The sequence below is a fragment of the Rhinolophus sinicus genome, chromosome 10 (genome assembly GCF_057876585.1).
Source record: "Rhinolophus sinicus isolate RSI-liver-muscle chromosome 10, RSI-T2T, whole genome shotgun sequence".
Taxonomy (NCBI): Eukaryota; Metazoa; Chordata; class Mammalia; order Chiroptera; family Rhinolophidae; genus Rhinolophus; species Rhinolophus sinicus.
The window spans coordinates 11703013-11716961 of record NC_142510.1 but is presented as its reverse complement, the minus strand read 5'-3'; the positions used below and the strand labels follow the sequence as shown (position 1 = coordinate 11716961).

General features: G+C 47.3%; 1 protein-coding gene across 28 annotated transcripts in view; it reads left to right on the top strand.

Annotated features, from left to right (window-relative positions):
* Positions 1-13949, top strand: part of RBFOX1 (RNA binding fox-1 homolog 1) — a 2003336-nt gene that overhangs the window by 589028 nt on the left and 1400359 nt on the right. Inside the window, exon 1 of one of the 28 annotated variants that reach the window (XM_074323064.2) lies at positions 8536-9351. The exons of the other annotated variants lie outside the window; for them this stretch is intronic. The gene's annotated coding sequence lies outside the window, so the exon portion shown is untranslated. Of the gene's footprint in view, positions 1-8535; positions 9352-13949 lie in introns of those variants that run through there. 28 annotated transcript variants of the gene reach the window in all.

The window sequence follows — 13949 nt, the reverse complement described above, 5'->3', positions numbered from 1 at the left end:
GGAAAATTCTGCCTGCTACCATAAGGCATATATGGTTTATGCTTGACTTTTTTTTTTTCCCTTTTGTCATTAAGGAAAGAACTTCTTGTGCAAATGCCAGGTCCGGGACATTTTTCAACAGTGATTCAAGGATTACTGTCACTTCATAGTCTCTGAAAAACGACCTGCCCAAAAGGAATAATGGGCTAGTTTATTTGGTCTGCATTGGTCTACCACCTAAAACTGCCAGTGCATTTTTACCTGGTTGCACTTTATCCTCACACCTGTGAGTCAGGTAGAGCTTTGGTGCAAAGGAACTGGTTCAGCAAGGTTTGACTGCCTCCAGACTGCCTGCCCGGGATAAAAACTGCAGCCTCCTGAAGACTGATTTGTTTATTCTCACTAATGCATTACGTCACTGTTTCTTGGTCCTACTTAAGGCTCCAGAGACCCGAAAACGGCACTTCCTGAGTGGTCCCGTGGGTTCCCTGCAAAATACCTGTAGGTTTTAATATATTCATGGTACATAATCAGTGCTTCAGAATCCTGCTAACAATTATCTCCTTTCTCTGGGCTTGAGAGCACAGCAAGCAGTCATGTTTTCAAAGAGAAGGAAAGTATCCATGCACAAAGCTCTCGGGTCATAAAAAATGTTTAACTCCCACCTCCAAGCCTACCCACAGTCATTCTTCTGTTGCACTAAATATGCAGTTGTTCCACGCCAGGTACTTGGAGTACCTGTGACAGGAATACATGGTGTATGAGTGAGTGAGTGAGTGTGTGTGTGTGTGTGTGTGTGTGTGTGTGTTTGGGGGATTTGAAAACCCAGGTTCCCAACTCCAGGGCGCATGTTCTGTCATGGCTTCCAGAATTCTCTAGTGGAAATCATCTCCAGTTACCCACAGTCGTAACTTACGTGACAACACACTTTTTGTTGGCTTCTGTCCCTTCCCTAACTTACTTACGAGGGTACGTTAGGGTTAGGGTTTGCCGTGCATGGTTTCCTGGGTTTGCCTCCCAAATTCACATGGCCTCTGCTTCTGGGGGAATCCAAAATAGCGCCCACAGATTAATACCCCAGAGTGTTATTGAGCCCAAGCTAAAGTAACGGTGTGGGGAAAGTCGAAGAAGGGAAAACCAGAGAAGGCATGGAAACGTGCTTCATGGAAGAGAGTGCACATTTGACCAAAAGCCCAAACTGTATCCGTTCGGTGTTTACATTCCCAAGTTTTAGCCATTTACCCATATTTCGTCATACTATCCACTACATAGTCTTGAAAGATATGCCCGGTGATTTGTTCTTTTAAATTTAGAGGCTCGTGCCTCTTAAGAGAAGTATAAGGAATAAATAGAAATAATAAATGTATAAATGGAGCATGCATTACTATATGCATACTTTGACCATGATTTACAGATATTTTACTGCTCAGAGCGTCTGTAACCCACCAGTAACCACTGTAAATGCAGATTCTTCCTCATAAGTTTACATATTTCATCCTAAATGCCTTAAATATCTTTACTTATCCGTTTGTAATAAAAAGATGAGGGCTTAAAATAAAGTAAGTGCCTTTGAAAGAAATCGATTGCATATATTTTATGCTGCTAATACATGGAACATTTTCCCCCGTGGGGTGTTAGTACATTAAGGCAAAACTATTTATGTTTTGATTGTAAATTAACTATTTACACCTCATTGACTTACAAGTTTTTTTTGTTTTTTTTTTCTTGAGAAGTCTCACTTTCAACCTTCAGGGTTGACTTTAGAGGAACTATTCAAAGCAGCATTTACCTTTAAAATTAATATATATATTTTTAGTAGGACTTTAGGATATGTACATAATTTTTCTCTTTCATTGGCTTTTTGGAGATGCAGCAAAGCCTTGTATGGCCCTGAAGTCAGCCTGTCAGGAATTTAAAAATGAGATCTTGAATTTGTTAGGTTGTAATCTTTGAAAATGGGCTGTTTGCCCCCTCTGAGCCTCAGTTTTTTTATCTGTAAGATGGGAATAATCATAGTCCTACGTACCGTTTGGGCTTCTCTGAGGTTAGATGTCCTACCTGAAGCTTAGAATAGAGAAAGTTATCAAAATTGTTTTCCTTTTTTCTCAAGTCTTAAGCAGACATAATTTCTTATGATCTTCCCTAGGAGAAGAATAGAACTGGCCTCTGACTCCCAATTCAGCATTCAGATGAGAGTGAGTGAAATAGGCAAATGCTTTTTACTAATGACCAATCCGATTTAGGACTAACTCTTCCTTTCAAAGCTGGCAGAAAGGAGCTCATGGTCAGCCCCGCATAGGTTGCCTTGGTGAGTTGTCAAAGATTGTGGTGATATTCTCCTGTTCATTAGTCTGAGGTAATCTGGGCATTGGCTGGCACACCTGACCCGATATGACACACCCAGAGGATTGCCGAGATCAGACTGTATTTCTTAAAACTGAGCCTACCGTGTTGCTGTTATGTAGATACCGCCGCTCACTGTGTCTGAGCAGTTATCGTATAGTAGGCGGGAGACTAAGGGACCATTCATGGATTGTACCGTTTAATCGTCATGACCACCTAGGGTGAGCGGAGTCGTTACGGAGCTGAGTTTGAAGCCAAACCAACTACTTACTAGCTTGGTGGCTGTAAGCAAATTTCTTCATGTCTCTGGACCCTGGTTTCCTCATCTGTCAAATGAGGATACTAATAAAACCTGGTTTGTGGAGTCGTAATGAGTCCAGAAGACTCTGAGGAGAAGTGTAGACCGTGACACCTGGTACCTAGAAAGCCTGAATAAATACTCATTGGTATTACTACATTACTTCTAGAAGGACTCCTTCTGCTGCTGCCATCACCACATTGATGACAGTGCTTTAGACTTGAGACCGCATCAAAGTGGCTCTCACATGGGGTAACCTTGCCCGTCAGGAAGCATATAGAAAGGTCTGGAGGCATTTTTGGTTCTCACAACATGGGGGGAGGTCAGGGAGTGCTGCTAGCACTGACTGGGGTGGAAGCTAAGGATGCTGCCAAGAGCCTTCAGGACGCAGGTATTCCCGACACAACAAAGTATCACCTGGCCCCAAATGTCAACAGTGCCGAGTTGGAGAAACGTGCTTTCAGCCACACGTAATCCTCAACAAGCTTACTCAAAAGGCACAAATCATCGCGGGGACCAGGGAATGCAGTGCTACGGCAGGTCTGAATGTCGATGCATTTAGCACCTCCATAACCCCATAGACATTCCTGTCCCATCATCCTTAGGCCGCTCATAGGAATCTGTGGCAGGTCCAGAGGTCAGAGCCACACAAGGAAACATCTGGAAGGATAAGAAAACAAATCTTTTCCTATGGCTTGCACGTGGGTTAAGAAAATGTTTTCCATAACCCACCCTTTCCTGGATCAGATGACATAGACCCTAGAACCAGTCACTTACAAGGAGGCCAGAAGTATGCTCGGGGATAGGAGTCACCTGCAGATGTCCTCTGGATTAATAGTAACTATTCCTTTAATTATGTAATTATCATCCCCATCCCCATTTTACACACAGGGAAGTGGAAGGTTAGCGATGTTTAAAAAAACATTGCTTAGTTCCTATTGCTACTAAGTGGTAAATTCACAATATACACACAGACTGTCTTACTCCAGAACATTATCCACTTATTTTTAAAAGATGTATGATCGTATAGTTCATAAAGATGCACTAAATGGCATATAAACTGGCCTGCCATAAACCAAAGACATAGCTTAATCTCTACTCATTACGGGGCAAGCGTTAGAGAATCTTCACTCACTTGATTCTGACCACACTCAAAATATTTTTTCCCAAATGCTTTTTATATACGCAGGCTCCCTGTGGGGCTACACATCACTGAAGCTCTCTCTTTATATTTCTGACTCCAAGACGGACGGACTAGGGATCTCTACTTTCAGGGTCATAATTCACTAGCATGATTTAAGCCTCCCTACAATGGAGTATGAGGCCTAGTAAACAGAAATCATGCTTCACGGTTTATGCTTCATGAACCCAGTTCTGACACAAAATAGACTTGGTTTGGGTCCTGGCCTAACGATTCACCAGCTCTGTGGGTGTGGCCAACTCACCGATCCTCCTTTTTCTAAAGCTTTGCTCTTCTCTTAGAAAGGAAGTCATAACAGTACGCACCCCTAGAGTTGTCCTGTGAAGGTTAAATGAGCTAATACCACTAAAGAACTTCTATAGTATATGCCACATGCTTCTTATTTCTATTCTTCTCACAGTTGTGGACAACGTTATTCTTGCTGTTATTGCTATTGTCATCATTGTTTGGGAGCTGCAAGGTGAAGTGGACAAACCATCCTGTTGAATATTTCAAAGACATTTTTAAATAGAGTGTGAAAGTTTGTTCTCTTTTCAGAAAAAGGGAACTCATTCCTAGTCACTGGCTCGCTCGCGCTCAGTATAAATGCCTTGGTTAATATAAAAACCCTGAACTACATGATAGATGATGAGTTAGTTGAGCCAATCAATAGCCACGTATTGAGCACCTGTCATGTGCCCCATGACGGAGTGGGGGATAGAGTAAGGTGTAGTCCATTCCCCTGTGATCCTCGGACTGTGTTAATTAGTTCATTAGTTGACCCAGACTGTGATAAAGCTTTGAGATAAACCTGAAGACTGAGAACTTGAGGGCAAGGCAGGTCTTCCGTACTGTCAGGATTGTGCAAAGACTTGTATTGAATCAGTCCTTTATAAATAAATCTGAGAATAGCATGCTCTCTTCAGAGACTGCTATTGAAAGGTATCCTTTGCTACTGGAAGAGAAACAGAAGGCTACTTGACCACTTCACCTTCTTTTATTTTACTTTTTTCGTCTGTCGCCTAGCCTGTCGAACCTACCACCCGTCAGCCCTAAAAATCCCAGAGTACTTTGGAGTAACCTAATAATCCCTAGAATTCACTAGGTATGTATACTGACCACCTGGAAAAGTTTTTAAACAACTATAAAATAACAATGAGTAAAATGATCGCTGAAACATCAGCGAAGGCAGAGCAACGTCCAGGCCACGGGCACTGGAGATACAGACGGTGGGTTCTGGCAAGATTTAAAGTCATTCTACGCCTTTCATTTCACTTGGGGGCCTCTTAGGAGCTTTCCCCAGCCTACGTCTTCAGCTTCAGTGTTCACAGCCTTGCCTCACCCACCACCTTCCAGCCCCTTGAATTCAATATGATTCTATTTGTGTTGAACAGATTTGCCATTCCTTGATGGAGCTATACTGTGTTTTGCTTCAGACAGTCGCATAAGCTCTATTCTTTTCCAGGAATGTCCTTCACCTAACTCGCTGGGTAATTCCTACCTTGGTGCTTAGAAGTGATTTCCTCTAGAAAGCTTTGCCTGATTTCCCCTCTCCCCACCTTGTATCTGGCTATGTATTAGCTGAAATCTTTCAAAGCTGTTGCAATACTTACTTATGTGCCTGCTTACCATATTAGACGATAAGCTTCCTGAGTGCGAAGACTGTGTCTAGGTTATATACTAACTGGTTTCCATGAGAGACCTGTAAGGAACATGTCTGATGGCCGAAAGAATTAAGGATCAAATGAATGGAGGAGAAGGTTGATCTGTCACCCCATCTCACAGAGGTCAGCGCAGGGAGACAGCGACCCCCACAAAGAAGAAGGAAGGCTCACCAAACATGTATTGAGCTTCTTGTGTATTTGGCCCCGTGCACTGAGGAAAAGACCTTGACAGCAAGGACTTTTCAGTCTAGTGGAGGAGAACAGCCTTCACTCTATGTGGAGATAAATGATAGGGTAACGTGAGGTGTTCAGGGAATTACAGACACTGGCCTTCTCACTGTGTGGGGGGTGGGGGTCGTCAGCAAGAAAGTGATGTCCAAATGGAGACCTAAAAGCTCTAAAAGATAAATAGAAGCTATCTAGAAAAGAGTCTGTAGTATTAAGATTGGAGGAACAGCATATGCGAAGGACTGGAGACAAGCAAGAAAAGAATACCACTGGATCATAGGGTGAGTGCAAAATGAGAGCCACATAATCCAGCAGCTGGTAACCCATGTGGAAGACTTTAGACTTTATCTCGGGGGCCAGTGAGGAGCCAGAGAATGATGCTAAACTTGAAAGTGAGAGGATGACATGTATATTCCAGACAGATCTTCAGCGCTTTGAGCAGAATGCGTGCACTCTCAGCCAAGCATGAAACTACAGAGTCATTCCTTCCTACCGGTTTTGTAAGACACCATTTTGACATCGGCTTTAATAAAAAATTGCAAAGTATTTTTCATGCCCAGTAGGAGGAGCCAAAGTCTCCATGTTCTCTACCTCCAGAGCTGGGCGCTTCTTGGCCCTGGGTGATCCTAGAAGCTGTTTATTTCCGCACCTCTCATTACCTAGAAGTGGCTCAACATAGAGAAAAAGAGAGAAAAGTCACCCAGAATGGGAAAGGTCATTGTGAACAAGACACTGGTACTTTCCAAATGAATAGCATAATAGCATGCTATATTGATCTTTACTCTAACTCTGTTTTAAATTGTAATGAATGGCTCCCTCACTCATATTAAATGTTCTTAAGTCACGTAGCCACCTAGGTACCAATGAGTCATGCCTGCCACTCATTGCTAATATATCTCAGCTTATTTCTACTCCAAAATAAGTCACAGTCGACTCAGACTGACCTTGATTTTTTTCCAATCGAAAAATATATATTAAAAAATAATAAAACCGCCCAGCGATTACCCACTTTAATGAAACAACAGCCCATGTTGTTGCATTCAGTGGCTGCATTCATTTTTTTCCTCTTCTGGAATAAAAATGAAAGAGCATGGAGAAACAATTCCTGTTGATGAATTTGTACAAAACATTATATTTCCACAGAACTTCCCATTAACTGCCATTTAGTTCTTCTCTCATTATTGATAATTTGCTTTTAAATTGAGAATACCTCTTTTACAACCCATCTTATCTCCCTGCACGGCTAGACAATTACATTTAAATTCGGTGGTTTTCCCATTGTGAACAGTTTCTGGGGGGAAATGATTACGATATTACTAATCCAGATTTATGGCTTCGTTGTGCTATCACTGAAGGATGAGAGACTAGTAGAAAGAAAAAGAAAATGTTTACATGCAAATAAATTATCACCAAAGAAAGTGCTAAGGAAGCATATGGTAACACCAACCCAATTGCAAAATCACCTACTGGGGCCAGTGATAGAGAGATGTCTTTTTGGATTTTGCAAACTTATTTTTTCAAAGGATGATAAAATGGTACATTAAAAAAACAAAACAAAACAATTCCAGTTGTTGATAGAAGTTTCCTTTCTTTGTTTCATTCTAATGTTGGAAGAAACCCTAGCCTCACTGGATTGCAGAGAAACGCCTAGGAATCTGCCATTTGTCATGCACTAGGCAACACACGTGACACAAAGCGATACATGCAACATGTCTCCTACTTTTGGAAATCTACAGTCTTACTTGGAAGAGGAGCCATGCTGCAAATGAAAAAAACAGAAGGATAGAGTAGGAAAATGAACATAAGCCTCAGATCAAATGCTGGGTTAGATCTGGCCTGGTCCAGCCCCCTCTGTCTCTTACTCAGAAGGCAGGGTGGTACAGTGGCTCACCACGTTAAATTAGGAAGACCTGCCTGGGAATCCTGGTTCCTTGCCAGTTAGTTGTGTGACCTTGAGCGAATTTTAACTGGCTGGATCTCAAAGTTGCCTGTGTAACACAATCAGTAGAATGTTTATCTTAATGACAATACAAAGCAGTTTCTGGCTCAGTGAGTCCAGGGTGGGGCTCAGGAAAGAAGAGACATTGCTTTAACCTCGCTATGCCTTTGTTTTCTGAGCTTTGAAATGGATAAGCTCACAGTACCTACTTCAGCTAGTTGTTGAGAAAGTTCAAAGTAAATGCTTAAAATAGCATCTGGTGAAAAGTAAGTGCTTATTAAGTGGTAGTACTTATTAAGGAATCACAGACTTCAGGCTCTAAGGCAACTAACTGCTAAGAAGGCAATGTCTATCTCCCCCCCCACCCCCCCAAAGTCAGCGCCCAATGCAGGATTAGGCAGCCGCCAGAGGCCAGGGTGGGGGGCGGCCCAGGCCATTGGGCATTCTCTCGCCGCATTGCATTGGGTCTGGATAACTTTTTGCACCTTGGAAAAGGTTCCATCTCTGTCTGGCCGGGAGATTTTAAGATTCGCCAGAAAACTTCCCCAGACCAGAAGCTGCCTCCACTTAATAACACGCAAGGGAGGTTTTCTCCTCTCCTTGCGGGGAGGGCTGGCAACGGAGGGAGACGCTGGGGATCAACGACCAAGCCCACTTTGGGAGACAAGATCTAGCGGAGGGGAAGGGCCTGGGCTCCTTGGTCCCACTGCCAGCTCTCACCCCTTTACCCCTTTAGGCCAACAGCCGGAGCACTGGGTTTCCTAGATCGCCACCCGCTGTAATCCCGGGCTGCACACGAAGGTGGCGGCGGCGGCGCTGGTGACAGGAAGGGGGAGGGGGCGCTCCCTCTCGCACCAGATTATTTTTGGCTCCGCGGCTTGGGCTGCTTGCTGCCTGTCGTGCACGCGCGCGCGCGCACCCACGCACCCACACATGCACACATTTTCGCGCTCGCTCTTTCTCACCCTCCTTTGTTTATTTTCTAATCTATATTTTTGTTTGAAGATCTCCTCTTCACTCTCTCCCGCCCTCTTCCCAGTGCTCTCGTGGGCCTGCCGGGCGCATACCGCTCCCCTCCATCACCCCAGCCCTCCTCCCGGTCTCCCCGAGCGCAGGGTTTGAAGGTCACCTCCTTTCCAGTCCCCGTGCGAGCCGCGCCACCACCGCCTCCTCCAGCTGGAACCGGTGGTACAGGCTGCACTGCCCTGAAGTGGTTTTGGCAGCGGCAGCGGACCGAGCCCCCGGGCCGCGTAGGGTGGGGAACCCCGAACTCAGGAGGGGAATCCCTCCCACTTCGCCCCAGTCCCCGGTTGCACCGTCGGTGAGGTGGGGGGCGCTCTGCCAGCTCTAGAACGGCAGAGTCGGCGACAGCCGGCCCCACGCATGAGCCTCCCGGGCAGGAAGAAGGAGTGAACAGGGCACCCTGCATCTGGAGGGGACAGCCGTGCGCCCCGCCCCTGCGTCCCGAGCGCGAGAACTGCAAGCCTCCAACCCAGGCAGAGCGCGGAGCGGCGGACAGCTCGCCCAGGGCTCAGGCACCTGGCGCTACAGACCCCCTGGCAGTGGCCATCAGGGCCCGGGCTGTTCAGCCCCCGTGCCGTGCCCAGCTGCGCCCAGCCCACTGCCCAGGCAGTGGAGCCAGGGCGGGGCTGACCTGCCCGCGAAGTTGCGGACCGCGCGGGAGAAGCCAGCACCCGTTTTTAGCTGCCTCCAGCTCAGGGTGAGTGTGGCTGAGGGTGCAGAGAGCGCAGGGGAATTGGAGGGGCTGGGGCCAAGCGGAAGGCGACAGGAACCCGGCTGGTCTGGAGTTCTAGGTAAGTCCAAGCGGAGTCACCGCCCCTGCGCCCCTCTGACCTGGCCCAAAGGGTCCCACAGAGGGAAGAGCTGGGTCTCCGAGAGCTGGCTTCCTCCCAGCGCCAGGGTGGGCGCGCTGGACTGGGAACTTTTTCAGCTTGGTGGAGCGGTGTCCCTGCATGTCCCCTGGGGAGCCGAGACCCCCTAGTCTCTTAGGTCCCTCCACCCCGCGTTGCTTCCAGAAGCACGTTCTTGCTCGTCCCACAGTGCCTCAGCAGCACCCCGCTGCCTTGTCCATCCCCCCTGGCAGCGCGTCCCAGGTGCAAGGCGCGGCTGGACCTGCCTGCGCACTTTGGTTCGTCTCCCTGGCCGGCTGCAAGCTGGCACTCCGCGTGCCTTCCCTGCTCCGCGCCTTTTCCACCGCCCTTTGCGAGGTCTGAGGGAGGGCACGCTCAAACGGCCTGGGAGGGTGAGGAGAAGCTCCAAAGCCCTGGTGGGAGGCTGGGAAGGGGAAGAGGAGGGTTGCTGAGCTGGAGGGAGAGCGTCTGTGTTTATAGGCACCGGAGCCCTGCGATGCCTTTGACCCCAGGGAAGGGGAGCAGCCTGCGAGCTCGGGACTTGGAAACTCCTGCCTAGCCCCATGGTTCCTTGGGTGCCTTAGGGGGCCTCCCGCTGAGGAGGAGACCCAGGTGGCAGCAGCTCTCCCGGCACCGTGGTGTTGCTGGAGCACAGGCCCGGGTTTCAATTTCCCAACTGTCCAGGGATGGAGGCGAGGGCGGGGTTAGCGAGGCGCTGCTCCCATATCATCGCCGCCGCCGGGGGCACCTAGCTGGGACGCTCCTGCTGCCTCGCAGGCGCCAGCTGCCGGGTCACATGTGACGCGGGGCTGGAAGCTGCCGGGGAAGGAAGGGGAAGACCCCGACCGGCCGGGACCGGAGAACGGGGGTCTCCTGGCTCCTGCTCAGGCAAAGACTGGGGTGCACCTGTCTGCCCAGGAGCCTTCGGGGTGTGGCTTTTCACGTGCTTGGAAATCCACTCAGGGCCCTTCAGGAAATTGGCACCCAACCGTGGCTCTTCTCAGTTGAACTTGGAAAGAATTGGGGGAGGTGACTCAGAATAGCTTCGGGCTGAAATAGGATGCACCATGCCTTCAGGTTTCTTTGATCATAATAATGATTATTTATTTTTTATTTAAAAACATGCAATGCACCAAGAGGCCTGGCCTTTCGGGCCTAAGTTAAGGACATACCCAGCCAGTGAGCCCTCCTCGTCCCTGCCCTAGTTCATTCACCTTTCATTTCCCATTTATTTTTGTTACAAAAGAAAAAAAAAAGAGATGAGAGGGCCTGGATCCTTTCAATTTTTAAGTGACCACAGAGGGTCTGGCCGGAGCCATCGGCAGATTTATTTTTGGCCAAGGTCTTTTTCTTCGGAGGCAGAGGACCTGGGGCCCATGAAAGATAAAGGTGGCCCTGGCAAGGGCTGTGCTGACAAACAGTGGGGCTGACGCCAAACCCTCCTGCTTTGGGAGGTCATCTGGGAAGCACTGGGTCCAGAGGAACCCCCTCGGTTTCCCATAAATTAGCTCATGCTGGAGTTGGGGCAGGGAAAGAAAGACATCATTTGTTAGAGTTTTCCAGGGCCCCTGAAGGGTCCAGAGAGTAGTTTTATGGCTGAGAAGAGCTCAGGGCTCCTGGTTCTGCCACCTGCTAGCTGTGTGACCTTGGGCAAGTTACTTACCCTCTCTGTGCCTCTTCATTCCCCTGTCAAATGAGACTTTCAATGGTAGTATTAGGCTCAGAAGGTTTGGGAGAGGATAAAATAAAGCAATGAATACTTAGAATGGGGTCTGGAACATGGTAAATATCTGGATAATGTTCCTTTATTCTTTTTTTAATCAAGTAGATTACTCTTAATATTTTGAGCCTTATGACACCTGGTGGGAAAGAAGAGGCAGGCAGTTTCTCTCTCACACACACAGTTTCTTTTTAACAACGGATGAAATGGAAACAAAAAGGGAAGAGGTTCATCCTGAAGGGAGGATGCTTGGAAAAACCCCAACCTTCCCCGAGAGAACGCTGGTCTGACCTCTGCTCATCCAGTCTCCACGTGTTCTAAGGAGGATGGGTGATGTGCCGTCCGCTGGTGGGGATGTAGGCGAGTGGCCTTACGCCATCTCAACAAGCTCAGCTGCCCTGAAGTGAAGTTTTTGCAACAGTATGCATTTCTTTTCATTGTCGGGAAGGCCTGCTTCTCCTCAGCCTCCAGTGATGAAAGTATCCTCTGAGTAAACACTGCTTTCCTCAGCATACACTGTCTGTCTTTCACGTCACCCAGTGTTTTCCACTCAGCAACGAGCCAAAACGTGGGTCTGCGTCGATCTCTCCTCCAGGAATTGACCCACTCTGCCCTATTTTCTCTTCATGATAATTGATGCTATTTTTTTACTTGCTCCTGTCAGGTCTGAGCACAGGCCTTTTAGACATTCTCATGTCTCTGATGACTTTTTTTTTTTAAACAAGTTTAGCCTTTTCAGTTCAAGCCATACCGAACGGTTAGATTTTATAAAATTCCTTTTAGATAGGGTTGTTTTTTTTTCATCTAGAAAATTGGGTCTGCCCTGTATAAATATGTCTGACATTTCACCTTTCCAAAAATTAGACCATTTGATATGCATGCGTTAAGCTGATGTCTGGAGTAATGAACACATTCCAAGAGGGAAATCGGACCTGACACAGAAATACTTTGGGGATACAGCGATTTCCCAGGGGCGTATATGAGGCCTGTTGGAATCCAAGTGCATTTGCTCTGAAGGACACAGGCCAGTTCGTCCTGCCCCTGCCACTCAGCATGGAGCTACACAGTAAGCGTGTGTCACACGTTCATACTGGTTGACTTTGCTGAAATCATCCAGTCATTTGTCCCATTCACATTCCCCCATCTGGCCCGAGACAAGACTTTTGTTGTACCAAAGACCTGGAACTTGGAGATGGTGTTTTTAGGGAAGCTGTGAGGCTCTCCCCAATGCTTACCTCTATTATTTAATATACCGCCTCAAGGCACAAGTGTAAATATTAAAGCTTTAATTAAAGAATGAATCAGGGAAGGAACTTGAGAATGAGGGGCACCCAGCACCTTCAACTGACGTCAGCAGAGACCCCGGTCAGACTGGGTCGTAGGCTCTGGGGTTCTGATAAAAAATGACACACGGGCTTAATAGGAGGGACAAGTGTCCTCAAACGTGGTGTCTAGTTGCTCTGAGCACCTGCATTACCCTGTCATTGGTCACTAGACATGTGGAGATGTGGGGACTTCCAGGAGTTCTGCTTGGGGAACAGCGCCAATGGGAATGTTCCTTTTTTTGGAGCTTCTGTTGTCATGGAGGAAGCCAGACAATAAGCCAGGGATGGAAATACATTTTGATATGGATAATGACAAGGGTTACAACAACGGGAATGTGACAGATGACAGAGACGACTTGGAGGAGAATTCCAAAGAGGAGAGAGCTGAGCTGAGATCTGAGTCAAACTAAGTCGCGGATATATATCAAGCTGTATATTCATGCCATCAGTATTTATTGAGCGTCTATCTATAGATGCTCAAACACTTGAAATACACACCGAGTAGTACACACAGACACCCCTGCCCCCATGGGACTTGTGTTCCAACGTGGTAATCTACATAAAGAGAGTGTCAGAGAGAGGGAACAGCAAGTGCAAAGGTCCTGAGGTTGTAGCAGTGATAACACTGTGCGGGTCAAGTTGGGGCCTGGTAAGGAGTCTGGACATTATTCCAATGGGAAGCCTTTAGAAGGTTTCCTGCGGAGAACTGCCGTGATATATATTGTTTGGCTTAAACGGCATGGGAAATACTGATGTTTTTGAGAAGAGTTAACAAGCAAGCATGCCTTCCCGGCCAGCCAGCTTTTGTCTCCAAATTTCCATTCATGTCCGTGACTGTATTTGGACTTCCTGGCTTCTGGAAGCATAAGTCCTGTAATATCAAAGAAATTCAGCTTCATTTCCCCCTCCTTTGGGGACTTAAACACCATTCAAGAAGGGAGATTAGTTTATAGGGAAAAGAACCTCAAGTTTCTCAGTAATACTTGTGTGGGGGTGAAACACTGAGCTTGTGTGTCCTAACTCAGTGGTTCTTTCCTTAGGCATCCCTTCAAAGAAGCAACACCCCCTCCCCGCCCTCTCCTCGCACCCCCCCCCCACACACACATACATACGCTTTCCTGTGGCTTGGCCGACATCTCTTCTGCATACAGATCGCCTTTATTGGTCATTCCAGTAGGTTCCCTTTCAGAGTGTGGCCACGTGTTTCTCCCACAGGTAGATGGGACGATGGCTATTGACAGGAAGAAGTGAGTTGTTTTGCCAGAGCCCTGAGTGCACCTGACGTTGTCCGTTTTGGGAGCCTCTTCTGACCTTGGATGGTGGAGAGTGTGGACATCTGGACAGTTCAACTTCCCACCTTTGATCCCCGAACCTGTCTTGTTATCCACAACCCTGGAATTCT